This window comes from Schistocerca cancellata, chromosome 4 (genome assembly GCF_023864275.1).
Source record: "Schistocerca cancellata isolate TAMUIC-IGC-003103 chromosome 4, iqSchCanc2.1, whole genome shotgun sequence".
Classification (NCBI taxonomy): Eukaryota; Metazoa; Arthropoda; class Insecta; order Orthoptera; family Acrididae; genus Schistocerca; species Schistocerca cancellata.
In genome coordinates this window covers 262496463-262511029 of record NC_064629.1, presented here as the reverse complement: position 1 = coordinate 262511029, position 14567 = coordinate 262496463, and the positions used below count along the sequence as shown (strand labels likewise).

Genomic DNA, 14567 nt, shown 5'->3' with positions numbered 1-14567 from the left:
GCTGTTCAACCAGGACTTATCATACCGCATGCAAGTAGGCACTAACCCAACATTTGGATAACAGTAAAATAGCAGTGCCCACCATCCTGATGACACCAAGGGTAAAATCTGACTGCCGGTATTGCGAATTTTGGTATTTCCTAAATGTAGAATAGAAAGTGTCCAGATAAATTGCTGCACAAACAAACAAAATTAGAATTACATACAGAGTTAAAAGTTGTACACCTACTTATTCAGGCACCTTTTTAAACTATCAGTTACAGAGTCACAATACATTTATTCTACAATAAAATTCATTGCAGTTTGGGAGTAATAAAGACACTAGCAAATGCCATATCAGAAGAATAAATGACCTGCTCCTGCCTGTATTAAATCTAACTTGTTACAGTGCTCGAGTCAAATACACAACTGCACAACTATTTTTCATGTTCTATCCATGGAAAGAAAATGTCTGTCACACAGCCAAAGTGTTTTCAAATGTAGATTAAAAGGATTTCTCTTTAACAACTCCATATATATTATAGAGGTATTCTTGGACCAAAATAAGTACTCAAATACTATTCTGTAAATGACCAGCATGTAGCCATATAAATATATAATTTTGTTTTAAATTGTAACTGTATTTTTTGTTTAATTGGTTAGCACCACATCACAGCACTTTTTGCAAAAATTATTAAGGGATCAAACTAACTAACTAAAACAGAAAAGTACCCTAGGTAACTCCAGCAGTGTAGCTATGTGATCCACCTTTTTATGAAAGGCAAGAAATGTCTTCTTGTTTGCCACACATTTTGTCCTTGGTCCTATTCTACTCTTAATAGACAGCAATGCCTTATTACTTCATACAGATGGAGGTAAATTAGATATTCACTCATTTGTTAAAGGTGTCAAACTATCCAAGACATGCAAGCAGAACCTGATCCAGGATACTGCACCAGGCTGCTTAACCATCCTCTAAGCCCAGGTTTCACTTCATCAAATTTCTTGTTCCACATAAAAAGATATTCTCCAATGAAAAAATGTTATTCAAATCTGAAAGAAATTGTTGGAGTGTAAGCCTAATAAGTACCGGCCACAGATGAAAACCAGTAGCGCACTGTTTGCAAACTTCATTTTGGCAGATGGGGAGCAGCACAGAGGCTCAAAGGAGACTGCTGAGCACATGAAAATACCAGCAAGTGATTACACATAACAACTACCCAGCTTCTGTGTAACTACTGTAGGTGTGCTAATTATATATGGATCATTCCATGTCAGTTCAACCAGGGGCTCCAGCTCATAAGTCTCAGATTTGTCTGAAATTCAGTACACTAATTCTACCATGTGTGGAACACTCGTGTACAAAGTATTAGTTTTCCCTGACTATTAGTTCCAGAATTATGACCTGTGAAAGAAGGTGGCATGACCCGGAAACTGCAATCTGCATCTGGAAATCTATCTTCAGACCCAACTTCAGGCCTTAATAACTTAGGAACTATTCCACACAGTCCAGTGAAATTTTTACAACCCAGTAACATCCATTTACAGAACACACTCCATGAATCAAAACACCAACAACTAATTTCTGAGGGAAAATAAAAAATTCCAAAATGTGATTAAAAAAATGTAACACGTTAAAAGGTACACATTGTAGGTGCCCTCTATGCCAAATATAATTCACTCAAAAAGGGTATAAATTTTTTTTGTGGTAAGCTTAATGTGCCCTAAACACACACAGAACTCATCTTGCCCATATCAGTCACAAAAACTGAGTTACATGCACACGAAAATACAAAAATTTGAAAAACTACCTGAAAAACATGGATTTTTTTAAGTGTAGTAACAAAAAAGGGACAAGTGGTATCCAAGCCAAATTTCACACACTGCATAAGTAGACCATAATGATATAGATCTCAAAATTTCAGCATGTTATTGCAAGACATTTGTGTACAATGGAAGTTGACAGATGTATTTGGTGATGTGGCCATTGTTCCACAACACAATTTTGTAAAAACATATCATAAACTGTTCTGCCTCTTCTTATCCTCTCCCACAACTTTTTAATCACCAAGCAACAACATATAGACAGATTAACACAACCTATCATTAATGTTTACTGCACCTTAACTGCTAAAAACCAGTCGATTGTGCTTCAAACAGAAGTTCTCCCACACTTTAGCTACTGTACTCTGTACATTGAGTGACAAATTGTACTGCCTTCCTGACACTGTGGTAGGAACTGGAACTGTCATAAGAATATGTTCAAAAGAAATCCAACACCTGTCTGCCAAACGTGGCCAATGAAATGATCTTGCTGGTCCTGCTGGTGCCATGAAGTTCACAAATACACCACCTTCTGCTTCACAGCACTCTGCCACACATCCTAAGTACCATTTGTCATCATAAACAGCAATAACATAGCAACCTGGCTGTATGTTGCTGCTTTTGCTTCTGAATCCTGAGTCAGACACACTGTGAAGACACAGTGCATGAACCTATAGTTATAACTGAACAGTCTGCTCATCTGCACATTGTCAGAGTCTGCTGGGGAGAAGTGATGATGGCTCCTTGTGCCTGCAACAGTTTTAACAGCTTTTTAGCAACTCTTTGACTGATTTCACCTCATCTTTTGAAACATAGAATGATTGTATGCCAGAGATATTTTTCTGTACCCAGGTAAATAATTGAAGAGGTGTTAGAATGTGACCCTCTGTAGGGTGCTGCAGACTAGCTCATGATGCCATGCGCTTAATGGTAGCACCAATACCATCACATAAATTTTTACCATGACTTGTTGCGAAAAAATTCCATTCTGCGTGAATCTGAAAATCATGATAATGCATGCATAAATTTTTGAGATTTTTACAGTTTTTGTAATGATTAGCTGCCCCATCACTGAAGTATTTCGCAAAATGTATGTGAGGCAGCTTGTTTTTCACATATGCCATGACAGTGCGAATGTGGGCATGAACTGCAATGGCATCATGAATTAAACAGTCACTAAAAACACACAGGTTCATGACAGACACATCACCTGATTCACCTCTATAGTAAATCGCAAATGGCTGGAGAGTTGCTTGACTGTTGTCTCAATGATATCCTTGGATGGCATCTTGAACTAAAAATGCATACTTTTCAGAAAAGTCTAGTAGGCCTATTACTATAATTTCATCTTGTTTCAAATTATCATTACAAAACTGGTTTGACAACACATTTCAACAAAATCTTCCACTGTATTTTGCTTTGTTTCAAGACTTGTGCGATCCATGTGTGTCCATTGTTTATAAGAAACAAGTTCATCATCATCCATAAGGATTTCACCATACAGTTTGTTATTCATGTGTTCTACAAGATTTGCCTTACCAGGACACTTTTCACACCTGTGTATCATGCACTGGTAGGAACTGATGTCACACACTAGCAGTTTCATTGCACCTTTGTAATCCACACCAGAATCCTTTATAGCAGCAAACATCATCTTAGCATTTTGATGGGTCTCACATACACAAACATTGTGTGTGCCCCTTGCACTTACAGGCACAACCCATTTTGGCCAAAGATTGAAAAAAGATGATAAACTTACTTTGGTATTGGGATACTTTTCCTTGAATTCTACATATAGGCCTAGTTCTGGTATGTTGCACATCAACAGTCTTTTTTGCATCTGTACACATACATTTCCCATTTTCACTGTTACATAGTCTTTTTTCCAGGCATTATTCGGCTGTAGTCGTTATTTTCATAAAACTCCGACGCTAGCACCTTTATTTCTGAACTCAATTGCTTACCCTGAGCCTGCTGGAGTTGTGGAAGCACTCCTTGGGTTGCTTTTATTTTCCTAGCTTGCCTTACCATATATGTAGAAACATTGAATTCCTTTGCAGTGTAGTCAATAGACCAGCGGGAAGGTGCAAGGGTAAGAAAAGCTACTTTTTTCTGGCGTGTGGATATGGCACATTTTTCTTTCAAATCATGCACAATTTTGTCCAAATCTGAGCATTTATGGCATGATTTCTGTTCCTTTGGAGCAGATAGTTCTTCCTCTTCCACCATTAGTGTGTCAGCTATTTTGTGTTTTAATTCCATTTGAACTTCTTGTAGTTTCCTTCTACCATAGCTGGGCCTGTCTCTTTTCCCAACTTTGTGTCTCTTCGTGGGAGACAAACCAAGAGCAGTCACTGAAGTATTTAATTGGTCATCCACTGTGGTTGTAGGTGGCTGATACTCTTCGTCGCTGTCATGTAAATTATCAGAATATTCTTCATTTTTTAGCAGTGTAACACACCTGGAACATAACTTTTGTCCTGGTTTCATGTTAAGTCCCATGCACTGATTCACTTTCAATACTGATTTTATACCAATTTCTCTGAGGCTAAACTTCACTGTCTTCTTATGAATTCGAAATGGATCAAAACAACTTCTTTGTAGGAAAGAATACTTATCCAGAAACACTTTCATATGATGATAACAAACACTAAAGTTTCCTGGAACTGTACTTCTTGTGCCCACAGGGTGTATCCCAGTCCTCCATTGCAACAAATCTTGGTCTGATTCATCCAGATCATACAGTACAAAGCGAATGCCACATTTTGTTCCATATGTTGTTTTATGACATTCAGATGCTTGTGCTCTAGCAATACTGCAACTTGTTTGATCAAATGCACCACTAGTACACTCGTCTGCCTCCATACTGACTTTCCACAACAGTACTGACCAGTCTGTACTAGAATCTTTAAAAAAAATGAGTAACCTGTAATTGTCGCTCGTTTCCTTTGTTGTTCCTTCCTAACAATGACTCATTCTGTCCCTGAAAACTACCATTGTTTAACTTTCTGTTGCCTAATGGTTCCCAACAATTGCTGCAGCTTTATCTGAAACAAGCTGTCTGCATCATCACTATTACTTGCTAAATCATGTTAAAGGAACGTAACCAAATACATCTCTGTCAACTTTTATTGTACACAAATTCCTTGTAATAACAAGTTGAAATTTTGCCACATATTATATTATGGTCTACTTATGCAGTGTTTGAAATTTGGCTTGGCTATCACTTGTCCCTTTTGTGCTACAACACCTAAGTGTTTTTCAGGTAATTTTTCAAATTTTTGTATTTTCATGTGCATGTAACTCAGTTTTTGTGACTGATATGGGCAGGATGAGTTCTGTGTGTGTTTAGGGCACATTAAGCTTACCATAAAAAAATTTATACCCTTTTTGAGTGAATTATATTTGGCATAGAGGGCACCTACAATATGTGCCTTTTAACATATTACATTTTTTTAATCACATTTTGGAATTTTTTATTTCCCCTCAGAAAAATGTTGTTGGTATTTTGATTCATAGAGTGTGTTCTCCAAGTGGATGTTACTGGCCTGTAAAAATTTCACTGGACTGTGCAGAATAGTTCCAAAGATATTAAGACTTGAAGTTCGGTCTGAAGATAGATTGCCAGATGCGGGTTTCAATTTCCAGGTCACACCACCTTCTTTCACAAGCCATAATTCTGGAACTAATTGGCAGGGGAACTTAAAATTTTGTACATGAGTGTTCCACACTTGGTAGCATTGGTGTGCTAAATTTGAGCCAAATCAGAGACTATCAGCTGGAACATTTTCTAAAATTAGTTGAATTGACATGGAATGACCCATATGTTTCCCCCTTGTCCAGTACATGGTGTAAAGCACTTTTATTTCTCGTAAATTTTCATCAAAGTGAAATGCTGCACCACTGATAGTTACTTGTTCTCTAGCTCATATTCATGATAAATGTTGTGATGTAGAACAACCCACATCTGGAAACGTGCAGTTTGGATACAAAATAAGTTTGAAAATTGGATCACTTTTATATCTTCCACTCCAAGGTATGGTAGAGCTGCCCAACGCATATGTATTGCAAACATTTTCTGGATCAGCTCAGTCCATCACATACTATTTTCGTATGACTACAATAACAGCAGCAAGACACTGGTACATTCACAACTAGGTGGGTTGGTTGTGGAGTTCCACAGGTGCCCACCAGCTTTTGTGGACCTTGTGTATTAAAGCATGTGGCACAGATACACCTCATGCAATTAACACTAGGGTCACCAAGTGGAGCAGCTCCTGTAGGGCACAGAGGTAAGAGCTCATGGTCACCACTGTGTGTATAGTGCGAAGTGAGAAATTTGAAAGTGATGCAACAATCTTACATTTCAGGGCATGGGTTTCTTATCAAAACTTTAGCTACTATGCCTCTTCCACAATGCACAGAAATCTGTAATAATAATTGTGAAACACCCTTTATGAAGAAGCTATGTGATATACGAGATGCCAAGGAGAAACATCTTTAACCTACATTTGAAAACACTTGTACTGGCTTACAGAAATTGTCAGACTTTTATAGCTGCATATTTCACCCCATTCTGCACAAAAGATAGTTTCATTAAATGGTAATGCATATCTTTTTTCCTTCCAGTGATTCACTTATCAATATCTCTGTTATGCTCAAACTCAGATGTACGCTTATTGTTGATAAATTTCATAAGTGAATAAACGTAAAATGAGGATATGATCAATACTCCCAGATGCTGAAAGAGATGCCTGCAAGATGCATATGAGCAAGCTCCAAATGTAATTCTAATTACTTCCTTTTGTGCAATGAATCCTTTTTGCCTAAGGGAGGAGATAGCCACAATATTATCCCAGAAGACATCAGTGAATGGAAATACACAAAATATGTTAACTTACTGATTTTCATATCCTCAAAGTTGCTAACTATTGTTACGGCAAAAGCAGCCAAACTTATGTCTTAGCAGGTCTCCTGAATGTTTTTCCTGTAGGCCTATAATTTTTCATTAGTATGAACACCTCAGAAATTTGAACTTTCCACATAGTTTATTATATCTTGTTGGTATACTAGATTAAAAGGAGATAAGATTTTTTTTTTTTTTCGACAGTATAAAATTGGAAGAGTTTTTAAATCCACCTCATTTATGCAAAACCAGTCTGTAATATTCACAAGAACATCATTTACTGTTTTCTCCATTGATGCTTCTATGCTTGGCTTCAAAATAATCATATGCAAGGAGAACTACTAATGCCTCCTGATCCAAATAAAATGTCAGAGCATTAACATAAAGCAAGAACAGTAGTGGTCCAGTGGTCAAACCCTGTGGGACTCCCACTGTAACGCAAATCACAGGACATCATTTTTTGTAGTACTTTAACAGCCTAGGGTAACTTTATACATTGTGATTCTTAAATAAAAATATAAACAGGCATGTGCTGAACTGTGTATTCCATAAAAAAACCTTCTATAATGGAGTATTATGACTGCCTTCAGTAACCCACAGAAGATACCAATGAGTGATCTTTTATTACTTACAGATTTTATTATGTGTCCAATAAATGCATAAACTGCTGAACTGGAAGAGTAGTCCTTTGGAAATCCAAAGTGTGATCGACTATGTATCATATTAGTACACAGGTGAATAACAACCCTGAATTACATTGCTGTCTATGCTGAATTACATTACTTTCTCAAAATACCCAGAAAAATAATGTATGGAATGAAGCTTGATGGTAGTTGGGCTGTTCCATGAGAACATGTACACAAACCTTAAAATTTCAGCTTCTGTACCCTCTAAGAAATTAGTTTTTAGAAGTACTATGATGATGCATCATAAAGTACTATATTAACAGAATATATGTGAAAAACTTTACAATTATCTTAACCCAGCCATCTTGATAGCTTATATTGACTTTATTTAATCAGCAAAGTTCCCATTACCAAAAAAATCCTGAAATTTGTTTTTCAGAGTGAATGCATTTTTATATGATCCTGAAGATACACATGGAAATGCAGATTCATCAGATAGATAAACGTCTCACAGCTAAGAAAAAAATATTAACTATAAACAACATTTTGTAATGGTAACGGAGTGACACACATGCGGTAACAGAATGACATAAATGGGGTGACAGAATGACAATAACTTTATAACTGTATAACTGTATTTGACTGACATGCCTTACGATGTAGGTCAAATACATTTATATGCTGCCTATACTCTAATTTTGTATGTTGGTTATAGTGTTAGTATAAAAAATTGTTCAAATGGCTCTGAGCACTATGGGACTTAACTTCTGAGGTCATCATTCCCCTAGAACTTAGAAGTACTTGAACCTAACTAACCTAAGGACAGCACACACATCCATGCCCAAGGCAGGATTCGAACCTGTGACCGTAGCGGTCGTGCGGTTCCAGACTGTTGCGCCTAGAACCGCTCGGCCACTTCGGCCAGCTAGTGTTAGTAAAAACTGGAAGGGGAGTGGAGAAGTCCCAAAAACCAAGAACGTACTTTTCAGAGAGAAAAAACATATTCAGTGAGTATGAGCAGTATCTGCTGAAAGGTGAGTTACTAAGTTTCTTTAGTAAAGATTACAATGAAATGATGAAATGACTAAATGGCTGCATATTACATACAGAATAGAGTTAGGCTAATTATTTTGATAAGCAGTATTTCTTCTTCCATAACCTATGCTGTGTCTGGGAAGGGATGGCAATGCCAAATTATAAGAAAAACTCAATACTGCCTATAGAAAAAGAAGTCACTGACTTCCTATGTACCTCAACACAATGTTGATGTCTTTGAAAGTCACTATGTATTATGCCTAAATAATAAGAGACATTTTTATGTATTGTGTTGTTAGATCACCATGTTGAATAGATTTTTTTTTATTTAAAATAGGTATTGGTTTACTTGTAGCAATTACACTATTTCCACAATAATTCTCAAACAAAATATTTCATTTTTACAGTTGTTATCATGCCTCTCACATCAGCTGAGAAAATGAGAGCATACTGGAAGTGACTCAAGCAGAAAGGGTTAAGCGATGAGATTAAGAGAAAGGACAGGGAAAGGAAAAGGTTGAAATGGCAAAGTTTAGCTGCTGCTCCACTGAAGAAGCAATGGGAAAAAGAGAAACTTAATCAAAGAAAATTTAGAAATAAAGTTAGAGGCAGCAGTGAAGGCAATGGTGGTCATGCTTGCATCATCTACACCAATAGTCCATATAAATCTCCAGCTACATTAAGGAAAACAGCTAAATGTGTGGAAACTTGTTTACCTAGAAGTCCGAGAAAGTGCAAGAAAGTTGTCTTGAAATTAGCTGCTTCTCATGGAGTTTTAGTAAAATAACAACAGGAGAAAAATCAGATTCAACACCTAAATCCAGGCACAGAAGAAGCTGTTGCTACTTTTTATGTTCGAGACGACATTTCATGGCAAACTCCTGGAATGAAAGATTATGTGATAATGAAGGATAAGGAAAGTAGAAAAAACAAAGTCCGTAACATGTACATGATCATGACATTGAAAGAAGCACATGCTATATATCAAGAGGAATTCCCAGACAAGCCAATAAATTTTGTCCAAGTTCTGTGCATTGAGACAAACGTTTGTGTGCACCTTACAGGCTACACTGCACAATGTGTGTGTGTGTGTGTGTGTGTGTGTGTGTGTGTGTGTGTGTGTGTGCCGCTACCACAAGAACGTAAAACTATTTTAGACAGTTATTAACGAAATTGTTCCAAAAGTGAAAACCACATTTTCTGACTTCATTAGCACAATAGTCTGCCATCAAAAGAAAGAAGTTTGCAAATGTATCTTTGAAAGATAAGTATTCTTTGGATGAGAACTTAATGAAGAAGCTGATCAAATGGGCCCAATGGCAAACAGTGAACCGGCAAATCACTGTGAAAGAGATACATGGTACTGTTGGTCAGAGTCTTGATGATCTTTCAAACATGCTACCCCTATTCTTACATTTATTAAAAGACAACAATCAAATTTTTCTAAAAAAAAAAAATGAATTCTACAAACAAGAACATCCTGGTGCAAGTAGATTTTGCAAAATATTTTACTGTTCAACTGCAGAGTGAAGCCCAGAGCACCCATTGGTCAAAACCACAAGTCACTCTGTTTACAGCATATGTCTGGGACCCACAAAACAAAGGATATTCTTGTGCTGTTGTTAGTGATGAACTTGATCATAATAAATATTCAGTGTATGCTTACCTAAGTAAGATTGTAGAGCACATTATATCCATGTACCCAGAGGTATAATCTGTCACATTCAAGAGTGATGGTGCAGCCAGTCAATTTAAGCAGCATTTCCTGTTTGCCAACTTGACATATTTCAAAGAAACCTATAGAATAAATATTTCATGGGACTTCTTAGTCACATCACATGGCAAATGTTTCATGGATGGGATTGGTGGAACTGTAAAGCATGCAGTCGGCAATATCTGCAAGGCTGGGAAACACACACTATCTGGTGCTGAGGACTTCACAAAAATTGCTTGTGAAAGATGTTTTTTACATCTCTGACTTGCAAATTCCAGAGAATAAGGATGAATTAGATCAAATGTGGATGGGAATAGTTTCAACAGACCAGAACAAAACCCTCCATGCTGTTACAACTACCGCTCCAAATATTATTGAGTGCAAGCATTACTCACTATGTCCCCAGAGGTTTGTGCACAATTTCAAAAAGCGATCTTCAGTGAAAGAAAATTCACAGGAATTAACATCATACGGCCTTCCATCAAGGGAATTTTGCTCTGGTTTCCTATTCTGGAAGAAACAGATGAAGATTTTTTGTGGGGCAGATGATTTATGTTGAAGATGGTAACGAAACTTCATTTATTAGAATGAATGACACAAATGGAAACATGTTGGGTAAAAGAAGGACCAAATTGTAGAGAAACTAGCTGCGCCTACTATAGATCAGAGGAATAAGTACATTTGCCCTACCCAATCAGCAGTGCACAATAAAATGTAATTTTCAAGTGAGAGTGTCGTTCCGTTACTATTAAGAGTCATTCCACTACCAGAACTTTTTAAAAATTTTGTTAGTAAAATATTAGTTTAATGCATGTATCTTCTATGCCATTTTGTTTCCCATTTATTCCTCTTCATAATTTGGTTTTTATGAATTGTTTTTAGGAAATGGGTGAGCTGAATTATTGTTGCGTTATAAATGGGAACAATATGCGTGTCTGAACTACATCATTCCATTACCAGAACTTTTTTTACGTCTCACTATATGAATGAAACTTATACTATTAAATTAAATAAATTGTGTTCCTTAGCTTATGTAGAAAATACAGTATTAAATTTTTTGTCTCTTATCATGATTCTTGATCTTTTCTATGCTTAAAGTGCAAACTGAGTGTCATTCTGTTACTTGTGGAACTACTCAGTTACTGATAGGCATGGAGTCAGACTTCTTTATTGAGAAGTCTAACAATTGCACATTTCAATTTACCTCGGAAAACACCCTTACATGAACGGCCCAGATGACCTACCTCATTTCAGATGGGGATGTGAGATTTTTATCTCACGAAATGGCCTCTATATTGCTTTTATGGTGTACTGTTTTGATTCCTCTTCTGAACTATTTACCCAATTTTTCATATATTTTTAAAAAGTATTTATCAAAAATATCTGCTATACATTAACTGTCTTTCACAATGATCTCACTCCCTTTAGCAGAAGAAATGTTGTCATCTATGGCTTTTTCCCTGTCCCTCTTTTAACAATATTCCACACTGATTTGATCTTATTGTCTGAGCTGCTAATTTCAGGCAAGATGTGCATACCCCTGGATATTTGACTTTTCTTAACTGGTTACTGTACTGTTTATAATATAAAAGTACTTCTAGTGGCTATTTGATATATGTCCATTTTTTGTTGTGGAGAGGCTCTGATTCAATGACTTCCATTTATTACACTCAACTATCTTTTTAGGATAACTTCTTTCAAAAATGGATATAAACTCATTAAGAAGTATGTTGATTTTGGAGCTGGCATTAGGCTCATTGTAAACTTCACTCCAGTCAATAATTTTTAAGCTTTCTGCAAAATATTTAGTAGTTTTATCATTAATCAGTCTCACTAACTTCATTGTGTTTTTCTGGTCTGTACATGGGGCTAAGTTATGTAATGCAACTAAGTACATTATTACCTGACAATTAATTTACCACAGGATAGGCATGTGTTTCTTTAATTTCTGCATATCAATTAATACATTCTCTATAAGGGTACTAGTATCTTGAGCAACTTGGGTAGGGAAATTTATGAGACAAGCACGTTAAAGTTGTAAGTTAATAATCGCATTCTCCTGTGTAACAGACAGCACAACAAACCATCAACATTTGTCACCAAAATTTCTGAATCATCCAGTAGAGAGCTGTATACTGTAACCTAAACAATTATTAACTTTTCCAATACTAACTCACAAGCACATGCTTATGTGTCTTGATTTATGCAGAATTTATTTATTTCTATATTTTCGTGTTTATGTTCCTTTCTTCAAAATGTGACAACAACTCCTTCACCCATTTTGGATCTAAGCTACATGAATATGCAGCTAATTTATAGCCACTTACATAAAATTTTCTATCCCTGCAGCAATATGGTGTTCAAACAGACATACAATTTTAACATCTCATTTACTTCATTTTTTATCCCTTCCCCTCCTAACATTCAGACAAAGCAAGTTGGTTACACCTTCTTTCTCTTATTATTATAAGCTGAACTGGGAATCTCAGTCATATTAATTTCCTTTCACAATATCTGCCTGAATTTGACCTAAATACAATTTCTCATCTGACTCCAATAACTACAGGTATTTGCCTTTGTGGGCTTTTAGGTTCCATTGTATTTTCTGCTAATGGATTTGCTAATGTTTCCTTGCCCCTACTACTCACGTGTAGGCCATGAATAGGCTATCCTCATCTCCCAATAGCAACTATTGGGGCAGCACCAATTTCAGAATTTGCATTTGTCTGAAGAAACCAGTCAGCTACATATTTAGCCTACTTCCATGAAACCTGATTTAACTGATGACTGCGCCATAGAATCTCCACAAAACCCACATTTGTGTGCTCAGTAACTGCCTTTAATTTTCCCATGTCACCCCAATGCTGGATCTTAGGAGTCTTGGCAGGCAGTTTACAGCTTCCCCAGCTGTTAACTACTGATCATCTTTGTTGAAATCCTTACACATTTAACGTAAATATTCTGTTACCTGGCACTTCGTTTCACACCATTTGTGTCCTTGTATTCTCACCCATTTTCCCCTGTATCTCCTGATCTACACTTCTTTTCCCAGTGTCCTTTCTGTTTTTCCCGCTTCAGATTTGTAATTAAGAGCTGAGTGGATGATTATACTGTAAAACACGGTTGTGCAAAGTGATTCAAATGATTACGGCGGTTCAAAGTCATTTAACAGATGTATTCACATTCACAACAACCAGTATCACCGAGATGCTGCAAATGTTACTTCGAGACAATATTGTACTTTTCTCCATTTCTTGGGCTCCGTATCAAAAAATAATAATAATAATAATAATAATAATAATAATAATAATAAGCATTCTAGAACTATCATATTTGCAACAACTGAGATGTATTTGATTCAATAAACACGAAGGAAAAATAAATGTACCTTCACCTCAATAATTCAGAAACCTTATCGCCTCAGTTCAAAGAGTCCGATACACAAATCGCAACTGAACCAAGCAGTATTGTTAAGCTGAATATAGGAAAGAAAAATGGTAAAAGTCTTACCGTACTTGTTATTACCGCTGATCAATGACAAAACCAGCAATATGGGGCAGGATCCACCCACAAGTAAGAATCCTACACTCAAATATAAACGTTGAGCAATATCTGAACCTTCAAAATAATTTGGGCGGATCCACATCCTGAAGACTTCGCGCTTGTTTTCAATGAATGCATCATATGTTGTCTATCGCAATGATGCCTAACTGCAACTAGTAATGATTAACACTAAACTTCACGGGGCTGAATCACACCATAAGAAAAATATCCGACAACAACAAATCCAATAACTGTCTCACTCGTTCACTCAAGTCAAACTCCCAGTCTCTACTGTTTATTTGGATCCTACCGCTTCTCCAAAGATTATTACTAACAACAACAAGTAAACAATGCGCAAGGTATCAAAGTTTGTATACCATACACGCATTAATTTCACTGTATATTTCTTCGTTTACCGTGGGAATTTATTTTCATAGTCATGGATTACTTTATCCATTATTCATTTTAAAATTATTAAAATATAATGTAGTCATAAAATATACTGGGAAAGAAATTTTGTTGTAAAATGTTAAATAATGAGAGAAGAAATTATGGAGAGATGTGCGAAAGACAGCATCCATAAGAAGTGTATTAAATGTGGTTCATGAAAGTCAGTTTATGTACCGTGTGCCTAATTACAAATTTTTATCAGATCACAATCCGGAGCGTCTTCTTCATACTGGGATACACAAAACAACTTAAGAACTGCTACAATTTTAAGGCAAGGAATAATCACCGGAGGTAACGCAGATTGCATTAATATAATTTATATTTTGAATGAAGTGTCTCTTTATTCCGGTTAAGAACATATCACTTTACGTCATATTCCATGGATAGAACGGAGAGTAAAAGGCTATCTGGCACATACACTTAAGAGCCAAAGAAACTCGTACACTTGCCTAATATCGTGTAGGGCCCCCGCGAGCACGTAGAAGTGCCG

The 14567-nt window shown here is 36.4% G+C and overlaps 1 protein-coding gene across 2 annotated transcripts in view; it reads right to left on the bottom strand.

Moving 5' to 3' along the window:
• LOC126183825 (protein lap1) overlaps positions 1 to 13925 on the bottom strand; it is a 180142-nt gene extending 166217 nt beyond the window's left edge. For both annotated transcript variants that reach the window (XM_049926079.1, XM_049926080.1), the window contains exon 1: positions 13595 to 13925. The gene's annotated coding sequence lies outside the window, so the exon portion shown is untranslated. The remainder of the gene's footprint in view (positions 1 to 13594) is intronic.
• Between the last annotated feature and the right edge of the window lie 642 nt (positions 13926 to 14567).